Below are 16387 nucleotides of genomic sequence, written 5' to 3'. Positions count from 1 at the left end.
GCTCCGAGTTTTCCGATTTTCCGAGTTGTTTTGAAAGCAACCTTAAGTCAATTGAAAATTGTGGGAGCAACCCGGATGTATAGAGAGACTATGTTTTTATTGGGGGACATCAACATTAGATTTCAGAAACCTTCATTTTGTATCAATTTCTAACAACCTCCCAGGCAGCAAGCACTTGGTTGCCTGTGGTAGGATCAAGGTTCTCCTCATTCCTTGGTTTCATTTAAGATATTATTTTCCAGGGTAGCATATGTAGACATTTATGTAAATACATAATTTTTTTCCCAAAACTATTTAAGTACTATGCAGTAATTACACCTCATATTCACAGTCTGTAGCAGCCATTTTGATTATTCTTGGCAGCCATTTTGTGCCATACTGCTCACATCTGTCATCACAGTGGAGAGACGAGAAATGGGGGAGGGGAGGTTTTAAAAAGCCTGGCTTCACAATAACTCTAAACTTTTCAGTGTCATAACAGTCATTCCTATAACCTTTAGACAAATGATAAGGTGATAAGAATTGACTACATTAAACCAGAATTTCTTAATCGAAGTCCAATTGTCAGTTTTTAAATTTTATTTTACACTGAATGGTTGCATTATAAAATTGTGAAATTGAGCTGCTTATTAATGCAGAGACCCTCTTTCTATTGCTATCACCTAGTACATTTTTTCTGTAAATGGCCGACAAACGAATACAATGCTTTATTATTGCCCCCTCAAAGACTGCATCCTTTAATGTCGCGTTCAGGTGCTCGTCGGGAAACCACGACTTGCTAACTGGATGTAGTTATACACGTGTCGCATTTAACCAGTTAGCAAGTTGGAACTGTCAGAGTTTTCTAGTTCTGACTAGCATCCGAACCTGAACGCGGCATCATTCATGTGCATTTTGGTCAGAAACAATTCTTCAACCCTTAGAATAAGCTAGCTAACATTCCATTTAGTTGTATGTCAGAATTAACATACATAAAAAAAAACATGTTTAATCGTTATCCCATTCATTAATTTAGAAACATAAATACATATTAATCTAATGGCTAAATTAACACTGAAAATGCAATAATTTAAATTGTCCTTTCAACCCCTCCATTATCTCACAAAGATTGCTAGCTAGCTCACCGCTTACCTTTTTTTCACAAAAGGCATGGAAGTTTGCCTCCCTTAAATTTGCCCAACCCCTTTCCTGTTCCTGACCACGCCTAAATCACGCCTTCTTTCCATTTTTCCTGGGCACGGATCGGACACTGATAAGGTCTAATGGGCGTGCTTAGCTTGAAGTGCCGTCCCTATTGCATTCTAAACTCCGCCCCTCTTCTCTTTCAGGTCTTCAAAACGGAAACACCCCCAACGGTTGCCATTTTACTTTGGCCAACGCTTGACTGCAATTGTAGCTGTCAAAGCAATATTCCAAAGAGTGCACTTCCCGTTAATTGCTGTATGAAGAAAGTGTGTCTCTGCTCGCATTTGATTGAAGTTATCGGCGCTGCTGAGTGGTGCAAGGGGGCAGCGGTTCGCACAACAAAAAGGTAGCTACACACATTCAGTACCTATGATGTAGGGGAAATGATAGCAAGCCATGGTGGCATGGTGTTTAAATGGCTGACTTTACAACTAGGTAACGTTAGTTACTCGCCGGTTTGTCAGTACAGTATTGTGTTATCTCCTGTTCCTCGACTCAGGAATGTCTGTCTGGCCTCAAGAAACGTAGCCAGCTAGCTAACGTTACATCGGCTCTTGTTTCGAATGTTCTGGCCAGCCGAACAATGCTGCTAGCCGGCTAACGTTATCTACTTGGCTTGTTTGAATGTTGATGACTTTTCTCACTTTTAGAGTGTCTACTAGCTACTCAAATAATCAAACGAGGGCAGGGACGTATACTTAGCTCTCTGACTGAATTAGAGTCGTGTTTACTCTATCATAGTAATGTTTTTACTGTTCGATTTTTCTTCGATACCTTTTTCGATTATTCGGAATGACATCAAGCACGTTATGTCATTACATTTCCATAGACGAAAAGGCAGAAAGGTGATTATTTTTATTTTTTTAATGTCTCAGTGCGATCAACCAGCACTACTTTTGTATTGAGTGAAATGGTGCCTTATATTATAAACAGTCGTAATTAGAGGTCGACCGATTTAGGATTTTTCAACACCGATTATTGGAGGACCAAAAAAAGCAGATACCGATTAATCGGCCAATTTTTAAAATGTGTGTGTGTGTGTGTGTATATATTGTGTGACAATTGCAACAATACTGAATGAACAATTACCACTTTTATTTTAACTTAATATAATACATATGGGTTTTTGGATGGGTGTTAAGGTGATTCCACAGGTTGGTGGTATTTTTTTGATTTAGCCGTTGCTGACCCCATGCTTACATCTTTATCACAAATAAGACACCTTGCTTTCCCTGGTGCCAATTCCATGTAGTAGTCCCACACTGGTGCTCTGCTTTTCTCTGCCATCTGTAAAACGCACACACACACTGAAGTGACAATGATACTTAAAGAGTCTGCTTAGGAGACAAATACTCTGAACTGTTCCCTGTGATGAATGTTGAAAACAGAAACTTTAATTTCTATATGTAGGAAATCCTATTTTAATAATGGACATGGTAAGAATTGACTACCAAAGTGCGAGTCATAATTCCCATGACACCTAGCAAAATCTGAAAAGCGGTTCCTTCATTCATTTATTCCATAGGATATTTTTAGATTCACTTAAAATAAGGTCTGTTTCGTGTAGGCTTACACCACCATGCCAATTTTATAACTGTGTAGATATCCATAGTACAAGATAACTCTGATCAATATTGGCTAAATATAAGCGAATACCGTTTTTTTTTTTTTTGTAGAGTGGATTTATTAAAATATTTTGACAAGCGTTACCTTATCCATGTGAGATTTACACGGGTATCAAAACGCCGAGGCGCTTTAGGCCTGCACGAAACACAGACCTTATTTGAAGTAGATCAAGACTTTCTCTACGGAGGACATGGATGGTAAAATAACAAACCCATTTCAAGTTCAGCCGCAAGTTATTACAGGAATTATAACGCGTCGACTATTTCTCTCTAAACCATATACCTTTCACTATTACGAGCCTGCTGCTGCCTACCAGCCCTCAGTCAGACAGCTCTATCAAATATCAAATCATAGACTTAACTATAATAAACACACAGAAATACGAGACTTAGGTCAAATCCGGAAACTACCACATCGAAAACAAAAAGTTTATTCCGTTCCGTATTTCATCTAACGGGTGGCATCCATGAGTCTAAATATTCCTGTTACATTGCACAACCTTCAATGTTATGTCATAATTACGTAAAGTTCTGGGAAATTAGTTCGCAAAGAGCCAGACGGCTCTAACTGTTGCGTATACCCTGACTCTGTGTGCAATATATATTGCGTGTATTGTGTATTGATTTTAAGAAAGGCATGGATGTTTATGGTTAAGTACACATTGGAGCAGCGACAGTCGTTGATTGTTTTTTATAAGGTAAGTTTAATGCTAGCTAGCAACTTATCTTGGCTTACTGCATTCGCGTAACAGGCAGGCTCCTCGTGAGGCAGGTGGTTAGAGCGTTGGACCAGTTAACTGTAAGGTTGCAAGATTAGATCCCCTGAGCTGACAAGGTAAAAATCTATCATTCTGCCTTGTTCCCAGGCCGTCATTGAAAATAATGTGTTCTTAACCTGTTGGTACTAGGGGGCAGTATTTTCATTTTTGGAAAAATAACGTTCCCAAATTAAACAGGATATTTTGTCAGGACAAGATGCTAGAATATGCATATAATTGACAGCTTAGGATAGAAAACACTCTAAAGTTGCCAAAACTGTAAAAATATTCTGAGTATAACAGAAGTATAACATGTTACAGGCGAAAGCCTGAAAACCAATCCGGAAGTGACTCATCTTTTGAAAGCCCTGCGTTCCGAATGTGAATGCCCTATCAACCAGATTATGTTGAAGAATACCCGTAGGCGGCTTCATTGCGCAAGTGGTCACCTGATGCTCCCAGAGAAATTCTCGCGTAAAATACAGAGGTAGCCATTATACCAATCGCTTCTATTGAGAAACCAATTGTCCCGGTTGATATATTATCGAATAGATATTTGAAAAACACCTTGAGGATTGATTATAAACAACGTTTGCCATGTTTCTGTCGATATTATGGAGCTAATTTGGAATATTTTTTGGTGTTGTGGTAACCGCAATTTCCGGTCGATTTCTCAGCCAAACGTGAAGAACAAACGGAGCTATTTCGCCTACAAAAACAATATTTTGGGAAAAAATGAACTCTGGCATCTACCTGGGAGTCTCGTGAGTGAAAACATCCGAAGTTCATCAAAGGTAAATTATTTAATTTGATTGCTTTTCTGATTTTCATGACAAGGTTGCCTGCTGCCAGCAAGGCATAATGCTATGCTAGGCTATCGATAAACTTACACAAATGCATGTCTAACTTTGACTGTAAAGCATATTTTGAAAATCTGAGATGACAGGGTGATTAACAAAAGGCTAAGCTGTGTTCCAACATATTTCACTTGTGATTTTCATGAATAAGAATATTTTCTAGGAAGATTTATGTCCGTTGCGTTATGCTAATTAGTGTCAGATGATGACAACTGTCCCGTTCACGGGATGGGGTGTCACTAGAGGTTAACTGACTTGCCTAGTTAAATAAAGGTGTAAAAAAAAAAAACGCCCAAAAATACTGATTTCCGATTGTTATGGAAACTTGAAATCGTCCCTAATTAATCGGCCATTCCGATTAATCGGTCGACGTCTAGTCATAATGGTAAAGTTGAATTATGTTTAATTATGATCTGTCAGTGGAGGCTCCTCAGGAAGGTACCAAATTCGCAGGGAATTTCATAAAAATAGTAAAACAAAGTGATACTTTAAAGATAAAATGTTACAAAATATATTCAAGTCACCAAATTGATTAAAACACACTGTTTTGCAATAAATGTCAGTAATCCTACAGACTGCTGTTGAGGCATCACCATGGTGTAGCTGGAGGACAGCTAGTGTTCCGTCCTCTTCTGTGTTCATTGAGTACAATACAAAACCTAGGAGGCTCGTGGTTCTCACCCCCTTCCATAGACTTAGACCGGTTGGAAGACGTCCTACGGAGCTTGTCATAATTACTATCAGAGCTGAAAGGATCCGATAATTAATCTAGTACTGAAATCATAAGTTACAGCTAGCTAGCACTGCAGTGCATAACATGTGGTGAGGGGCCTGCCGGTGTAACTGCTTGCTGTTCACTGTACTGCATGATTGTATCACGTTTATTAACACATTAGTTCTAGAAGCTAGCTATGTTGACTATGACGTTAGCTAATATGGTGACAACGATGTAGCATGTGTGAAGGTTTGACTTGGAAAGGTTTTTCACCTGGTCACAGACAGCTGTTGTATTGTGCACTAAGATCCACAAGCAAAGGGAAAAGGTGAGAGGAAGAGGGCGCCTAGATGCGAGAAGGAATTATACATGAGCAAATGATCATGCTGTTTGTATGTGGCTGCTATGAAAGTGAACTGTGTTTGCAGAGATCAAGGTTCATTCGTCTCAGCGACTTTGTTGAAAAACGTATCTTAAACGGAAGCAAACGTATCAGAACAGTGATTAACATACTTTAATTTGTCCAATACAAACTCTGGTTTAAAACTGTTGGGCTAATGATTACACCCTTGATACGTTAGATACAGGCAAGAGTGTGCAAGGCGGTATTGAATGTGTCACTGTCAGTCCCCTTGATTTCTAAATTCTCTCAACTGGGCACCTACTTTGTAAACTTTAATTCGTAGGCTAGGTTGTAGCAACCTCATACTGGTTATAGGGAACAGTATATTATTTTTTTTGTATTTTTTTTTGTATCATGTAATAGACCAAACATATCGATGTTACAAAGTTTAGGTGAATGTAATATGAATGACAGTCATCCAATATGCTGTAATAGAAATCACACCATACTCAAACAAAGTCCTCCCTCATCCTAAAAGGCACTGACTGCCAATGTACACTATAATAGTGTTTTCACAGCACTAAAATACTAATTTCAATGACCAATAAGAAAGACCAGAACACTTAACTCTATGAACTCATGAGTATTGTTTGCTACAGACGGGTGGGGTGTTTACCATAACAACCGGTGGGCACCTTGAGGGGAAAAATACAGACTGGGTTAGCTTCCTAGGGGTGAGGACTCGGACAAATTGAGTATCGTAATGGATATGGAGATAAGTGTTTTTTGTTGAGAGAGAAAAAATAGTTGTTGTAATTAGCCAGAACTAACACCAAATCTGGAAGTACCAGTGACTCTTTCAATGCGGAAGTGGCCAGATGCCGCAGATGCCAAGTTACATGATTGTTTTGCTTGCACCGCCTGGAATATGTTCCGGGATTCATCCGATGGCATTTAGGAATATACCACATCAGTCAACGGCTTCATCAATATGTGCATTGATGACGTCGAGCCCACAGTGACCGTACGTACATACCAGAAGCAATGGATTAGTCAACATCCGCACTGAGCTAAAGGGTAGAGTGTTCAAGGAGCGGGACTCTAACTCAAACACTTATAATAAGTCCTGTTTTGCCCTCAGACAAACCATCACAGGCAAAGCGTAAATACAGGACTACGCTCGTCGGATGTGGCAGGACTTGCAAAGTAAACTCACCCAAAAAATAATCATCCTCACTGTCAACTGCGTTTTATTTTCAGCAAACTTGTGTAAATATTTGTATGAACCTAACAAGATTCAACAACTGAGACAAACTGAACAAGTTCCACAGACGTGTGACTAACAGAAATAAAATAATGTCTCCCTGAACAAAATCAAAAGTAAGTCAGTATATGGTGTGGCCACCAGCTGCATAAAGTACTGCAGTGCATCTCCTCATGGACTGCACCAGATTTGCCAGTCCTTGCTGTGAGATGTTACCCCACTCTTCCACCATGGTACCTGCAAGTTCCCAGACATTTCTGGGGGGAATGGCCCTAGCCCTCACCCTCCGATCCAAAAGGTCCCAGAAGTGCTCAATGGGATTGAGATCCGGGCTCTTCGTTGTCCTTGCAGGTAATCACGTACAGAACGAGCAGTATGACTGGTGGCATTGCCATGCTGGAGGGTCATGTCAGGATGAGCCTGCAGGAAGGGTACCACATGAGGGAGGAGAATGTCTCCCTTGTAACTCAGTGTTGAAATTGCCTGCAATAACAAGCTCAGTCCGATGATGCTGTGACACACTGCCCCAGACCATGATGGACCCTCCACCTCCAAATTGATCCCGCTCCAGAGTACAGGCCTCGGTGTAATGCTCATTTCTTCGGCGATAAACACACATTCGGTGAGACAAAACCGCAACTCGTCATTGAAGAGCACTTTTTGCCAGTCCTGTCTGGTCCAGCGATGTTGGGTTTGTGCCCATAGGCAACGTTGTTGCCTGTGACGTCTGGTGAGGACCTGCCTTACAACAGGCCTACAAGCCCTCAGTCCAGCCTCTCTCAGCCTATTGCGGACAGTATGAGCACTGATGGAGGGATTATGAGTTCCTAGTGTAACTTGGGCAGTTAATGCCATCCTGTACCTGTCCCGCAGGTGTGATTTTCGGATGTACCGATCCTGTGCAGGTGTTACACGTGGTCTCCCACTGCGAGGATGATCAGCTGTCTGTCCTTTCTCCCTGTAGCGCTGTCTTAGGCGTCTCACAGTACGGACATTGCAATTTATTGCCCTGGCCACATCTGCAGTCCTCATTCCTCCTTGCAGCATGCCTAAGGTACTTTCACTCAGATAAGCAGGGCTTGATGAGCAGAGCATGAGCTTGTTATTGCAGGCATCTTTCTTTTGGTGTTTTTCAGAGTCAGTAGAAAGGCCTCTTCGGTGTCCTAAGTTTTCATAATTGTGACCTTAATTGCCTACAGTCTAAGCAGTTAGTTTCATAACGATTGTACCACAGGTGCATGTTCGTTAATTGTTTATGGTTTGTTGAACATGCATAGGAAACAGTGTTTAAACCATTTACACAGATCTGTGAAGTAATTCGTAAAAATCCAAATAATCTTTGAAAGACTGGGTCCTGAAAACGGGACGAGTTTATTATGGACTACAAAGGGCAGACAAGCCGCAAGCTGTCCAGTGACACGAGCCTACCTTATGAGCTAAATTAGTTCTATGCGCACTTCGAGGCAAGCAACACTGAAACATGCATGAGAGCACCAGCTGTTGCGGACGCTCGCCATAGCCGACTTGAGTAAGATCTTTAAACACATTAACATTCACAGGGAGTAGACAGATTACCAAGACGTGTACTCAGAGCATGGGTCTTCACTTACATTACAACTGGTCGGCATCCTGCCGCAATAGAGGGTAGTGCATACAGCCCAGTACATCACTGGGGCCAAGTGTTCTGCCATCCAGGACCTCTATACCAGGCAGGCCCTGAAAATTGTCAGACTCCAGCCACCCTAGTCATAGACAGAGAGAACAGCTACTGCACGGCAAGCGGTACCGGAGTGCCAAGTCTAGGTCCGGAAGGCTCTTTAACAGCTTCTACCCCCCCCCCCCCCCCCCCCCCCCCCCCAGCTGTAAGACTGCTGAACAGTTACTCAAATGGCTACCTGGATTATTTGCATTGTTCCCCCCCCCCCCCTTTGACAAACCTGTACCCACGGACATTGACTCGGTACCGGTACCCCCTGTATACAGCCTCATTATTGTTTTGTTACTTTCTGTTTACTTAGTAAATATTTTCTTAACCAACAATAACCAAGGGCTTGTAAGTAAGCCTTGCATGGTAAGGTCTACTCCTGTTGTATTTGGCTCATGTGACAAATAACATTTGATTTGATCTGGGGGGGATTCAACTGCCAGCACAGATCTTTCGTCACTCAAACGGTGTGACGCGCTGGGTGCTTCAAGGTATGCTTAATATTTTCAAAGTGACCCAATACAAAAGTACCAACGTTTGTATCAAATGTCAACCACGTGATCATGGACATCCAAAGCTTTGTTTGATCGCGTGCTTTTTCAAAGTGTGTAGCGAACTCGAGATCCCATTGATTTCGCTTGCGCCGGTGCTTTCTTCAATGCCAAGTTACTTTCAGACAGACCTTTACTACTGGAGACTGTACTTACAAACTTAGTGAGGATTTCTTCGGCTGATATCACTTTAACGGTAATTCAGCAGGTAGATTATCATGGAACACTCAAGGGTGGCATGTGTCAAATAACATTTACATTTTTTTTCTAAAATCACATTGTTTGCATGCTGTTCAGAGTTCATTTTATTTAGTACCCAGTTAGCACTGAGGAGACCGACCGTCCCTCATTCACAGGACTGCCGCGATAGGCCGCTTTGTCAAGCGGCAGTCCTGCTCGTGAAATTCACATGCTGTTTAACCTCACATAGCCCACCCGTCCTTCTCCCAACGCCAGTAACACTACAGCTGCCAGTCGAAGACGACTCTTTTTTTACTTTTTATTTTATTTTGCTTACTCCCTGTGGCCACTTATTTGTATATATTTTTTAAATTTATTCAAGATACATTTGCCATTTGTTAAAGGTTGGAAAAGTACTATAACTTATTGTGCGCAAAATTTAAGATAACGACAAATTATCATATACTTGCAGGCTTCTTACACAGTGCATTGCAGTGGATATATATATATATATATATATATATACACGCTCACTCAGTGGGGAGAACAAGTATTTGATACACTGCTGATTTTGGCAGGTTTTCCTACAGACAAACCATGTAGAGGTCTATAATTTTTATCATAGGTACACTTCAACTATGAGAGATTGAATCTAAAACAAAAATCCAGATAATCACATTGTATGATTAAGTAATTCATTTGCATTTTATTGCATGACATAAGTATTTGATACATCAGAAAAGCAGAACTTAATATTTGGTACAGAAACCTTTGTTTGCAATTACAGCGATCATACGTTTCCTGTAGTTCTTGACCAGGTTTGCACACACTCCAGCAGAGATTTTGGCCTACTCCTCCATACAGACCTTCTCCAGATCCTTCAGCTTTCAGGGCTGTCGCTGGGCAATACAGACTTTCAGCTCCCTCCAAAGATGTTCTATTGGGTTCAGGTCTGGAGACTGGCTAGGCCACTCCAGGACCTTAAGATGCCACTCCTTAGTTGCCCTGACTGTGTATTTCGGGTCGTTGTCATGCTGGAAGACCCAGCCACGACCCATCTTAAATGCTCTTACTGAGGGAAGGTCAAGATCTCGCGATACATGGCCCCATCCATCCTCCCGTCAATACGTTGCAGTCGTCCTGTCCCCTTTGCAGAAAAGCATTCCCAAAGAATGATGTTTCCACCTCCATGCTTCACAGTTGGGATGGTTTTCTTGGGGTTGTACTCATCCTTCTTCTTCCTCTAAACACGGCGAGTGGAGTTCATTCCAAAAAGCTCTATTTTTGTCTAATCAGACCACATGACCTTCTCCCATTCCTCCTCTGGATCATCCAGATGGTCATTGGAAAACTTCAGACGGGCCTGGACATACGCTGGCTTGACCAGGGGGACCTTGCGTGCTCTGCAGGATTTGTGTGTTACTAATGGTTTTCTTTGAGACTGTGGTCCCAGCTCTCTTCAAGTCATTGACCAGGTCCTGCCGTGTAGTTCTGGGCTGATCCCTCACCATCCTCGTGATCATTGATGCCCCACGAGGTTAGATCTTGCATGGAGCCCCAGACCGAGGGTGATTGACCGTCATCTTGAACTTCTTCCATTTTCTAATAATTGCACCAACAGTTGTTGCCTTCTCACCAAGCTGCTTGCCTATTGCCCTGTAGCGCAGGTCTACAATTTTATCCAGGATGTCCTTACACAGCTCCCTGGTCTTGGCCATTGTGGAGAGGCTGGAGTCTGTTTGAGTGTGTGGACAGGTGTCTTTTATACAGGTAACGAGTTCAAACAGGTGCAGTTAATACAGGTAATGAGTGGAGAACAGGAGGGCTTCTTAAAGAAAAACTAACAGGTCTGTGAGAGCCGGAATTCTTACTGGTTGGTAGGTGATCAAATACTTATGTCATGCAATAAAATGCAAATTAATTACTTAAATCATACAATGTGATTTTCTGGATTTTTGTTTTAGATTCCGTCTCTCACAGTTGAAGTGTACCTATGATAAAAATGACAGACCTCTACATGCTTTGTAAGTAGGAAACACTGCTGATTTTGAAGGTTATCAAATACTTGTTCTCCCCACTGCGTATGTGTGTGTGTGTGTGTGTATATACACTGCTCAAAAAAAGAAAGGGACCACTTAAACAACACAATGTAACTCCAAGTCAATCACACTTCTGTGAAATCAAACTGTCCACTTAGGAAGCAACACTGATTGACAATACATTTCACATGCTGTTGTGCAAATGGAATCGACAACAGTTGGAAATTATAGTCAATTAGCAAGACACTCCCAATAAAGGAGTGGTTCTGCAGGTGGTAAACACAGACCACTTCTCAGTTCCTATGCTTCCTGGCTGATGTTTTGGTCACTTTTGAATGCTGGCGGTGCTTTCACTCTAGTGGTAGCATGAGGCGGAGTCTACAACCCACACAAGTGGCTCAGGTAGTGCAGCTCATCCAGGATGGAACATCAATGCGAGCTGTGGCAAGAAGGTTTGCTGTGTCTGTCAGCGTAGTGTCCAGAGCATGGAGGCGCTACCAGGAGACAGGCCAGTACACCAGGAGATGTGGAGGAGGCCGTAGGAGGGCACCAACCCAGCAGCAGGACCGCTACCTCAGTCTTTGTGCAAGGAGGAGCAGGAGGAGCACTGCCAGAGCCCTGCAAAATGACCTCCAGCAGGCCACATGTGCATGTGTCTGCTCAAACGGTCAGAAACAGAATCCATGAGGGTGGTATGAGGGCCCGACGTCCACAGGTGGGGGTTGTGCTTAAAGCCCAACACTGTGCAGGACGTTTGGCATTTGCCAAAGAAGACTAAGATTGGCAAATTCGCCACTGGCGCCCTGTGCTCTTCACAGATGAAAGCAGGTTCACACTGATTACATGTGACAGACGTGACAGGCTGGAGACGCCGTGGAGAATGTTCTGCTGCCTGCAACATCCTCCAGCATGACCGGTTTGGCAGTGGGTCAGTAATGGTGAGGGGTGGCATTTCTTTGGGGGGCCGCACAGCCCTCCTTGTGCTCGCCAGAGGTAGCCTGACTGCCATTAGGTACCGAGATGAGATCCTCAGACCCCTTGTGAGACCATATGCTGGTGCGGTTGGCCCTGGGTTCCTCCTAATGCAAGACGATGCTAGACCTCATGTGGCTGTAGTGTCAGCAGTTCCTGCAAGAGGAAGGCATTGATGCTATGGACTGGGCCTGCCCGTTCCCCAGACCTGAATCCAATTCAGCACATCTGGGACATCATGTCTCGCTCCATCCACCAACCAGTCTGTTGCACCACAGACTGTCCAGGAGTTGGCGGATGCTTTAGTCCAGGTCTGGGAAGAGATCCCTCAGGAGACCATCCACCACCTCATCAGGAGCATGCCCAGGCATTGTAGGGAGGTCATACAGACACGTGGAGGCCACACACACTACTGAGCCTCATTTTGACTTGTTTTAAGGACATTACATCAAAGTTGGATCAGCCTGTAGTGTGGTTTTGCACTTTAATTTTTAGTGTGACTCCAAATCCAGAGCTCCATGGGTTGATACATTTGATTTCCATTGATAATTTTTTTGATTTTGTTGTCAGCACATTCAACTATGTAAAGAAAAGTATTTAATAAGAATATTTAATTCATTCAGAGGTAGGATGTTATTTTAGTGTTCCCTTTTTATTTTTTTGAGCAGTGTATGTATGTGTACAGTGGGGCAAAAAAGTATTTAGTCAGCCACCAATTGTGCAAGTTCTCCCACTTAAGATGAGAGGCCTGTAATTTTCATAGGTACACTTCAACTATGACAGGAAATTTTTTTTCCAGAAAATCACTTTGTAGGATTTTTAATGAATTTATTTGCAAATTATGGTGGAAAATAAGTATTTGGTCACCTACAAACAAGCAAGATTTCTGGCTCTCACAGACCTGTAACTTCTTCTTTAAGAGGCTCCTCTGTCCTCCACTCGTTACCTGTATTAATGGCACCTGTTTGAATTTGTTATCAGTATAAAAGACACTTGTCCACAACCTCAAACAGTCACACTCCAAACTCCACTATGACCAAGACCAAAGAGCTGTCAAAGGACACCAGAAACAAAATTGTAGACCTGCACCAGGCTGGGAAGACTGAATCTGCAATAGGTAAGCAGCTTGGTTTGAAGAAATCAACTGTGGGAGCAATTATTAGGAAATGGAAGACATACAAGACCACTGATATTCTCCCTCGATCTGGGGCTCCACGCAAGATCTCACCCATGGGGTCAAAATGATCACAAGAACGGTGAGCAAAAATCCCAGAACCACACGGGGGGACCTAGTGAATGACCTGCAGAGAGCTGGGACCAAAGTAACAAAGCCTACCATCAGTAACACACTACGCCGCCAGGGACTCAAATCCAGCAGTGCCAGACGTGTCCCCCTGCTTAAGCCAGTACATGTCCAGGCCCGTCTGAAGTTTGCTAGAGAGCATTTGGATGCTCCAGAAAAAGATTGGGAGAATGTCATATGGTCAGATGAAACCAAAATATAACTTTTTGGTAAAAACTCAACTCGTCGTGTTTGGAGGACAAAGAATGCTGAGTTGCATCCAAAGAACACCATACCTACTGTGAAGCATGGGGGTGGAAACATCATGTTTTGGGGCTGTTTTTCTGCAAAGGGACCAGGATGACTGATCCGTGTAAAGGAAAGAATAAATGGGGCCATGTATCGTGATATTTTGAGTGAACCTCCTTCCATCAGCAAGGGCATTAAATATGAAACGTGGCTTCGTCTTTCAGCATGACAATGATCCCAAACACACCGCATGGGCAACGGAGTGGCTTCGTAAGAAGCATTTCAAGGTCCTGGAGTGGCCTAGCCAGTCTCCAGGTCTCAACCCCATAGAAAATCTTTGGAGGGAGTTGAATGTCCGTGTTGCCCAGCAACAGCCCCAAAACAGCACTGCTCTAGAGGAGATCTGCATGGAGGAATGGGCCAAAATTCCAGCAACAGTGTGTGAACCTTGTGAAGACTTACAGAAAACGTTTGACCTCTGTTATATACCCTTTGTTGGCAATGACAAAGTATTGAGAAACTTTTGTTATTGAGCAAATACTTATTTTCCACCATTTGCAAATAAATTCATAAAAAATCCTACAATGTGTGTTTTTCTGGATTTTATTTTTTTTTTTCAAAATTTGTCTGTCATAGTTGAAGTGTACCTATGAGAAAGGCCTGTAATTTTCATCATCTTTTTAAGTGGGAGAACTTGCACAATTGGTGGCTGACTAAATACTTTTTTGCCATATATATATATATATATATATATATATATATATATATATATATATATATATATAGATAGATAGATAGATAGATAGATAGATAGATCTATATATATATCCGTTTTTTTTTTTTTGTCCGGGATTAAACTAATCCATTGTGGAGGCCAAGCATACATTGTATTTTAGTCTAGTTCTGAAAATCTAGTCGGTGTGACGCAATTGCGGTGTCTCCGGAGGCATGCAGATGCCAAATTCAGCTCTGTAAAGCATCACCATGCGGCTCCCAAATGTTGTAACCATGCGGAGGGCTTTGTATAGCTCCACATTATCATTGGTAGGTGAGTGCGATACATAAACTTACTTCCTTGACAACTGCTCCGCAATGTGCAAGAAGTATGAATTCCCTGACTTCTGCAGAGGCCGTATCACCGTAAATTCTGTATAGACAATGCAGACATCAGATTGACCATGCTGCGCCCAGATGCACAATGCACTAATTGCTCCAGAATGGGCGCTCTCCTGCCAATGTGTGCATATATTGTTTCGCAATGTGAAGTTGCAAGTTTATTTTTTTAAATAACATTTACATAAGTATTCAGACCCTTTACGCAGTACTTTGTTGAAGCACCTTTGGCAGTGATAGGAGCCTCCAGTCTTGGGTGTGACGCTACAAGCTTGGCACACTTTTATTTGAGGAGTTTGTCCTATTCTTCTCTGCAGATCCTCTCAAGCTCTCCAGTTGGATGGGCAATGTCGCTGCACAGTTATTTTCAGTTCAAGTCCAGGCTCTGGCTGGGCCACTCACGGACATTCAGAGACTTGTCCCGAAGCCACTCCTACATTATCTTGGCTGTGTGCTTAGGGTTGTTGTCCTGTTGGAAGGTGAACCTTTGCCCCAGTCTGAGAACCTGCTCCAGAGTGCTCAGGACTTCTTCAAGGATCTACATACATTTACATGTAGGCATATAAATGTGCTCTGTTCATCTTACTCTCAATCCTGACTAGTCTCCTAGTCCCTGCTGATTTAAAACATCCCCACAGTGTGATGCTGCCACCACCATGCTTCACCATGGTGACGGTGCCAGGTTTCCTCCAGATGTGATGCTTGGCATTCAGGCCCATCGGGAACCATCGGGAACCATCGGGTCCTTGGTCACTTCCCTGATCAAGGCCATTCTCCCCCCCCCCCCCGTTTGACCGGGCGGGCCAGCTCTAGGAAGAGTCATGGTGGTTCAAAATTTCTTCCATTTAAGAAAGATGGAGGTAATTGTGTTCTTGGAACTTAAATGCTGCAAATGGTTTTTTAGTACCCTTCCACAGATCTGTGCCTCAACACAATCCTGTCTCGGAGCTCTACAGACTGTTCTTTTGACCTCATGGCATGATATTTTTTCTCTGACATGCACTGTCAACGGTGGGTCCTTCTTGTATAGACAGGTGTGCCTTTTTTCAAATCACGTCCAATCAATTGAATTTACGACAGGTGGACTCCAACGAAGTTGTAGAAACATCTCAAGGATGATTAATGGAAACAAGATGCACCGGAGCTCAATTTCGAGTCTCATAGCAAAGTGTCTGAATACTTATGTAAAGTGTCTGTTTTATTTGTAATAAATTTGTGAAACTTGTTTTCACTTTCTCCATTATGGGTTTTTGTGTGTTGAGTCTTATTCTAAAAGATTAAATAAAACAAAGGTGGAAGAGGTAAAGTAGTCTGAATATTTTCCGAAATGCATTGTATATCATCAGTAGTACATTTACCGTTAATTCCTGTTATTTCTAATCTACAATGTTTGGTTATGGGAATTTCTGTTAATGCATTCAATATTATTCCTTTTACCGTTGTTGGAATGGACACATTGTTTGCAGAGTGCAAAACTTGTGAGAAACAAGTTTTAGTTTATTTCAATCCATTTGAGTTTTGTCAATTCAGTTTAGTTCTTGTCTTTTGT

The 16387-nt window shown here is 42.3% G+C and overlaps 1 protein-coding gene across 8 annotated transcripts in view; it reads left to right on the top strand.

The window, feature by feature from the left end:
• Positions 1–1316: 1316 nt before the first annotated feature.
• Positions 1317–16387, top strand: part of LOC110492475 (coiled-coil domain-containing protein 71) — a 57377-nt gene continuing 42306 nt past the window's right edge. For 3 of the 8 annotated variants that reach the window (XR_016487447.1, XR_016487448.1, XM_090203713.1), the window contains exons 1-2: positions 1327–1531; positions 4246–4362. The gene's annotated coding sequence lies outside the window, so the exon portion shown is untranslated. Of the gene's footprint in view, positions 1532–4245; positions 4363–16387 lie in introns of all 8 variants that reach the window. The other 5 variants (XR_005036569.2, XR_016487449.1, XR_005036568.2 and 2 more) reach the window with 5 other exon arrangements.

This window comes from Oncorhynchus mykiss, chromosome 16 (genome assembly GCF_057628025.1).
Source record: "Oncorhynchus mykiss isolate SJ-2025 chromosome 16, ASM5762802v1, whole genome shotgun sequence".
Taxonomy (NCBI): Eukaryota; Metazoa; Chordata; class Actinopteri; order Salmoniformes; family Salmonidae; genus Oncorhynchus; species Oncorhynchus mykiss.
Note: the sequence above shows the minus strand (reverse complement) of the source record. Positions and strands in the feature narration are given on the sequence as shown.